Genomic DNA, 7,480 nt, shown 5'->3' with positions numbered 1-7,480 from the left:
TTGAAACTTGAAGTATCAAGATTGACCGATGAACTTGAAATAGAGAAGAAATCCAAAGAAACACTAAAGAAGAGTTATGAAGCATCAAAGATGTTGGATGATCAACTGAATACGAGATGAACCTACAAAGATGCAAGACTCGGTTACAAAGGAAAAGACTCTACCAAGAAAGGAATTCATACTACTGAGAGAGAAGAATCATCAAAGCAAGCTGGAAACAGGAATAACATCAAAAGGAAGAAGCCTATTTGCTACTACTATGGAAATCAAGGTCATACTGCCAACATATGCCAAATCAGAAAAGGTAAGCAACCAAATATCACTAAGTCCAATGATTATTGTTACAATTGCAATAAATATGGTCATACATCTAATCAATGTAGGACAAAGTTTGTTAACAACTATCAGAAGGCAAAATTCAAAGGGTTTTGTAGAAACTACAATAGATATGGACATAGTACGGAGAAGTGCTAGCTTAAGCAAAAGAACTACATGTGGTCTGCACACCGAGCAAATGCTAGAGGTTACTAAACTCACACAAATCCTTACCGACAATATGCAACAGTACCATGGGATTACAATACAAGGATATGGTGTGAATGTTGTGGAAGATATGGACATATAAGTGCCAACTGTTTTATAAGATTTGGAATGAACAACTGAAGATCATGGAGAAATCCTAGTATGGCATGTTTTCATTGTCACAAAGTTGGACATTTAGCTGGAGATTGCAGAGATCAACCTAGAAGAGACACTGAAGAAGTAAAAGAAAAATTCGAGATGATTTGGAAAAAGAAGGAAATCATGTTAGATGAAGAAAGCACCTTACCTATCGAGTTAGCTGCACCTATTCCAAATTAATCAGCAAAGGTATGAAGGGACTGCATTCTTTAAAGGTTAAAATCATAACAGTTCCTATTCTATTATGTACTAAATTCAAAATCTGCATAGTTAAGATGCATTAGTAGGTTTGAAATTCTATCAAAAGTACTTTACAGGAAACCTGTTAAGTCGGTGTATACAGGAAGCCTGTCAACTCGGTAAATGAAGGAAATTTGGTTACTCGGTTAAAACAAATAAAGAGAGTAAACTGGTTAAAGGTAAATCGTGTGCATTTAATGTTTTGACCTAACTCGCACGGAGCCCGATAAGGTATTTTGTGTACTTAAAGGTATTTTTGCGGTCATTTTCATTCACCAAGTTTTCAAGAGAGCAGAGCAGAGCGAATCAAGGCGATCAAACCTCAATCAAAGCAAATCTAAGGTATTTACATCAAATCTCATCACACTATTAAGCTGGTTTTCCGATCTTGTCAAATTGCTATTATCTACCGAGTGTGAAGCGTCTGCCATTTGTAAACCATCAAACCTTAGGGATAATTTGCTAAGTTTTATCTGGAATCTTCAAATGGCACCCAAGATCCAAGATCTCATAGTTGTCAAGAATGTGGAGAAGCCCTCACTAAAATACACTTTGACTCCTAAAGTCACCTCTGAACCAGATGACAAAATTGCCTTTTCACTCATCCCAGATCGAGTCTTGTTAGTTGAAGATGTGAAATTCTTCACCAAATGCCGTGTTGAAGAACTCAGTCATGTTGAGATAAGTGACACATATGATGAGCTATGCACCAATGGAAAAATGGATAGCAAGTTCGAGCATATCAAAATCAAGGGATTAACTGAAGTCCTAGCCTATCCCCATGTGTTCAAACCCTAGTGGGTTAAGTTTGTTTTGAGCAGAATTCATGATGATTTCATGTGGCTAGAAGAGCAACCATTCAAAATCACCAAGGAAATCATTCATGTGATCACTGGTTATCCTATCTAGGATCATGCACGAACTCAAAAGATGATATCATAGAAGGAGTTAATCAGTTTAATCGGAGTAGAATCTGACTACAAAGGACTGAAACTGAACAATGTCACTGATGCAGAACTTAAGTTTGCTATTAGAGTAATTGGTTACTATTTCTTCCAATCAGCAAGGGAAAACAGTGTACCTTGTGCAACAGTTGACTTGGCCTATAAAATTGTGAAAAAGGGAATGAAGATTGACTTGTGTGAAGTGTTATTGAAGAACCTGTTTGAAAATTTGAACACAATCAGAAAGCCAAAGAAAAACAACTCGACAAATACATTGAAGTTTGGTTCACTTATTGTATGCATGTTTTTCTACTTTGAGAAGTTATTTCCCTTAGTTGGTAAAGTAGTTTGGGAGCTACACCTACCAATCACCCATCAAATTAATGACTTTATCAAGAAATTGGGAGATAATTTTAATGATATCATGGATGACTACTTCAGCAAATTTCAAGAGATGATGCACAATAGGTACCGGATTCCACCATAGCTGGTAGAGAAATATAAGGATGATATATGTTTTGAGGTAGACACCGATTACTGTTATGTGAATGTTGTAGAACCAAGGACTCAATCTTTGCCACCAATGGGTTATGAGATTGACTATGATATCACACAACAACAAATTGATGCTTATCTCACATTACCAAGGCATGCTACTGAACTGAGATATGGAACTTATGAAGAAGTTAAGGAAAAAGTTAAAATGAGCATTGTAGTACCTAAAGCTACAAGGAAGGCAACTAAAATGATTAAGGTATTGACAGAGAAATTCAGAGAATAATCTACCTCTACACCTGTCAAAGGCACTCTTGCCATCACTGCAAAGGAATTAGAAGCTCAAGAGGTAGCAATCACACTGAGAACTGAATTGCCAAAGGGTAAAGTGTTAAAAAGAAAGAAACAAGACACTTCAAAGGTCCTACCAACTCCTCCACCAAAGAGACCTAACACTAGAGCATCTGTCGCATCACCGAGTAAGAAACAAAAGAGTGTTACTGCTCCCAAGGTAACAAAAACCTATAAGAAGTCTACTTAGAGACTCATTTTGGAAAAAGAGTCTAGTGATACAGAGTCTGAGGATGCAAACAAATTCCAGATTGTAAAAAGCCAGAAGGTAAATATACATAGTGTAGAAAACTTCTGTGCAAATCTGAAAGAATATGGTGGATTTAGTTCATTTAGATTTGTTAAGTATGAAACTAGGAACAATGATGAGAAGAGACAAATTGAAGAAGCTGTCATCTGCATGCTTCTAAAGTTTCGGTTAACTCCATTAGAACTAGCAAAGTCACTTCGAGATGAACTTTATTTGCATATTGATAATAGGTGGAAGTATGCAATGGACTCAAAGAAACAAATTGGAGAAAGAAGTCTAGTCCATCTATTTCCTGATATGTCAGTCGCTGAAATAAAGGAAAATCTGACAACCTACAATTCAAGGTTTCTTGTCAAACAAAGAGCCTTGAAACTGATTAATGGGCTATATATTGATGTAGAAAATGAGACAAAAGAAAAATGATAGGAAATCTTCAAAATCAAGGATGTCGGTGAACAATCTCAAGTTGAAATTGTTGATGTCACCGAGCACAATCCTGATGTCACCGAGCAAGGTCTTGATGTTACCGAGCAAGACCCGGCTGACACTATTCAAATTGATGAAGATGTCATGGATGCAGAAGCACCGGAGCAGGAAATGATAGAAGATGCTACCTATGCAAAACTTGTATCTAGTGAATCTATTTTAGAACAAGTTTAGCCTTACCCGTCGGTCAAGCCACCTGTCTCTACCGAAGCTCCTAAGGATACGACACAAGGCACCGAAAGTCACAAGTCTGAAGCAGCAGAAGGTACAACTCAAGAAAAGACCTCTCAAACACTAAAAATGTTACAGCTGAGACCCCTAGTACCGAGACATCCAAGGACACCACAACGGCTACAAGAATACACCAAAGTGTTGCATCTACCGAGCAACCTACCGAGGGTCAACAAGCCTCACAAGCTATTGTCTTGGTCCAACCGACCAAAGGTAAAGAAAAGAAGATGAAAAAACATAGTTTCAAAATAGATTTGTCAAAACCAATAGTGTTGCCCAATGTGGATATTTCAAAATTAAAGGGGCAAGCACTTACTGAATTCAGTGAACTATGCAAAGAAAAGGCCGAACAAGAAAAATAGATGGCCATTCAAAAGAATAATAAAGTACTTCAGAAGGTGAAGACACTGCTGACCGAAATTCTATCTTCAGCTACAATGTCAACCGATGCAGCCATCCACATTCAATTGGATGAACTCCTTAGTCAAATAGAAACATCCGGAGTAGATGCATCTGAGTACTTGAGCAAGCTAAAAGACAAAGAGCTTACTGCTAAAATGATAGAAGAAGTACAGAAATCCATTGCTGTTGGCAAGGTAAAACTTGTACATTTTATTGCTGAGTTGTCCCCTCAACTCAAGCACATTCTTTCATTATTTCAGAAACTCTGCACATTTTCTTTATTCATTAAAGACATCAATAATAAAACTGATGCAATTGAGAAAGAGATCACCGATCTCTCAAATAAGTTGACCACATAGCCAAATTCTGTTTAGAATTTTTATACAAGGTTACAACAGCTCATGGCTCAACAGTTAGAACTCAGAAATGAAGAACATAAGGTCAAGATGGATATAATGACACTCCAGACATTATTCCTTCCTCATCTTTCATCAGTTCAAGAACAGATCAATAGAGCCACTTACCTCTCTACCACACAAGAGGGAAGCACTTTAGATGGCTTATTTTCATTATTGGCTGATATTAATGCACATAATTCTTTAATGGACAGTGTAAAGGATGCACTCTCTGTCGCTCTCACCGAGGCCTAGAAAAAGTATAAATCTATTTTTGATCAGTTGCCACCTCCAAATGGTAACTAAATTTTGATGTTTGTCAAAAAGGGGGAGTGTATAGTACTCAAAGTATCAACCATCAGGAGTTTTAAATACACAGGGGGAGCACACCATGCAGTGAACAGAAGAGCAGTATACCAAGCAGATATTTGGCGAGTGATACAGTTTTGGTGATACAATTTTGATATAGTATTCGAAGTATTGTATACAGGGGAGTATACCGAGCAGAGTATACAGAGTATGCAGAGCAAGCAGAGCACACAAGCCATAGAACCGAGCATGCAAAATCAGAGTTATGTACAGAAGAATGATAAGGGGAGTATATCTGAATATACTATTTTATTGACTAATGTATATACTGTATGTTTAGTCAAATTTTGTAAAATATATAGATTTTTGAGTTATGACTTTGAAAGTAGTTTTTGTCAAACATCTCAACTAATGTCAAAAGGGGAGATTGTTACTACTTATCAAATTGCCATTAGTTTTTATATTCAAAGTCATACTATATATTCTAGTTGGTTAGCACTACCGAATCATGCAGTCGGTATGCACAGTCTAGTCGGTTACAGTAGAAAGCAGTCACAGAACATAGTACACACCAAGCTGTCTACCAAGTATCTTTTTATGTCTACTGAGCAGTAAAGATGACACATCGAGTTGACATACACCGAGTGAAACGTGTTACCAAATACATTGAACCTGGACATGCATATGAAAACATGTTACAAGATCGAGGCACATCTAACCATTATCACATTGGAAATTGCACCTGAAGATTGTGTATGATTTTGAGGTCATCTAACCAATGAAATTATTTGCATAGTTATTCATTCAATAAATCATGTTTGTAAGATCAAAGCAATGAATTAGATCACCATCATAAGAGATCTATTTATACAACATGAGTTATGTATGTATAGAATGAGCATGAAAGAAGACTGTTACAGAGACACATAGGTCATTGAGAAGGTTTTCAGAGAACAGTCGAAGAACAGAGTAAACATAAGGGTTTACCGAGTTACTATATGGGTTACTGAGGTATGCTATAAGAAAGGTAATCTTATTCTGAGCACATAGAATCTGCTATAACATTTCAGATGTAAAGTTGCAGATATTTGTAATGATTTTATTGTAATATTGTGAAGTTGAAAGAGAAACCTTTAATAGGGTAAAAGACTCTAATCAAGTCTATAAATTGTAAAGCCTCTAACCAGGTGCAACATTTAGACTAAGTGTTGTGAAATCCTTTAACAAGGTAGATCTAACAGATCTTGATACTCCTAACAGGGTAAGCTATCAGAAATAGCTAAAATGTAGCTCTAACCGAGCATTCTTTATTATTGCAGTAGTGAAGTTGTGGGTGCCATCCTCACCGCAGTTTTTCTCTCTAACCAAGAGTTTCTGCGCAACCAAAATATATGTGTTATGGAGTGAATCATGTATGATTGTCATCTATATGCATTAACTTTATTTTATGTTACTACACTATTCGGTTTATGCATAACAGTTAAGTTATTATTGAAGAAATGTTTTGAAGTACTGATTCACCCCTCCCCTCTTAGTACACTAGCTTTCCATATTGGGCCTAACATTAAGTGACTTTAAATTTTTAAATAAATAATGAAAACAAGTTGGATGGTACACAAACATGAATTTTTCTATAATAGATATGATATTTCCATAACCGATGATAGTAAGACTAGAATTCTTCTGGATATAACTATGTAAAAGTTTTTAACATCAACATTTTAAATTCCTCTTTTCCTAGGGATCTAATCCATTCTCTCTTTGGTTGCCTCTCGTTTCGCTCTTTGGCCTCCCTTTGCCTTTCCGCCATTGGTGTCACACCACTTGTATATTGTGGCTTGTATCCTTTGAAACTTTCCCAATCCTTACATGATGTGTGTTTAGTCCATCCTCCATACTGAATCCATTATATTTTTCGAACAGTTTCACGTCCAAATTTGACATGATATATAATTTCTTTATATCTTATATTATAATTATTTATTTACCAAATATGAATTCACAACTCTTTTTATTACAAAATAATAATAATTTAGCTTTAATTTTTATAATTATATAATCTATCTTATTATTTGTCTTCTTAATGTAATAATTAAATCTTAATCATTTTCCTAGAGTGGTGTTTTTGGCTTGAGTACTATGGCCTACACTTCATTCTCCAATGGTAAATTCATGCGTAAATTCATTCAAGAAATTACTGGATTGGCGACTTAGTAGATTTGGTATGATGTGATTATATCAATGGCGGGGTGTTTTCTTTGATACCTTTATATCTATTTTGTTTTGTAGGATAAAAACAAAAATGAGTTTATTAAAGTTTCGCATATTTTACATGCCCTCTAGTTATACGCATGCCTTTGTAAAGTTTATAAAACTTTTCATTATGATGTGAAAGGTATCGATATCTATGTCTATCTAATAATGGAAAAAAATAAAAATAATAAGCTTTGTATTTTAAATTATTTTAATCTTATATTTGTAGACTATACTTTTTGTGTCTTATGAATCACGCATGTGGAATTTGACATTTTACCATGAATGCATTATCATGTTAGTTAAATGATATGGTCTTTTTGATTTCTTTAAGTAGTTTTTATAAAAATAGATACGTATTTTGTTTTTTATTATATGTTTTTCATGTTTTTATAGTTGTCAGAAAATCGATTTCTCATTCTTCAACAAGTTGCAATTTATTT

The sequence above is a fragment of the Cryptomeria japonica genome, chromosome 11 (assembly GCF_030272615.1).
Source record: "Cryptomeria japonica chromosome 11, Sugi_1.0, whole genome shotgun sequence".
NCBI lineage: Eukaryota > Viridiplantae > Streptophyta > Pinopsida > Cupressales > Cupressaceae > Cryptomeria > Cryptomeria japonica.
The sequence above is the reverse complement of the archived record's forward strand: the minus strand, read 5'-3'. Positions refer to the sequence as shown.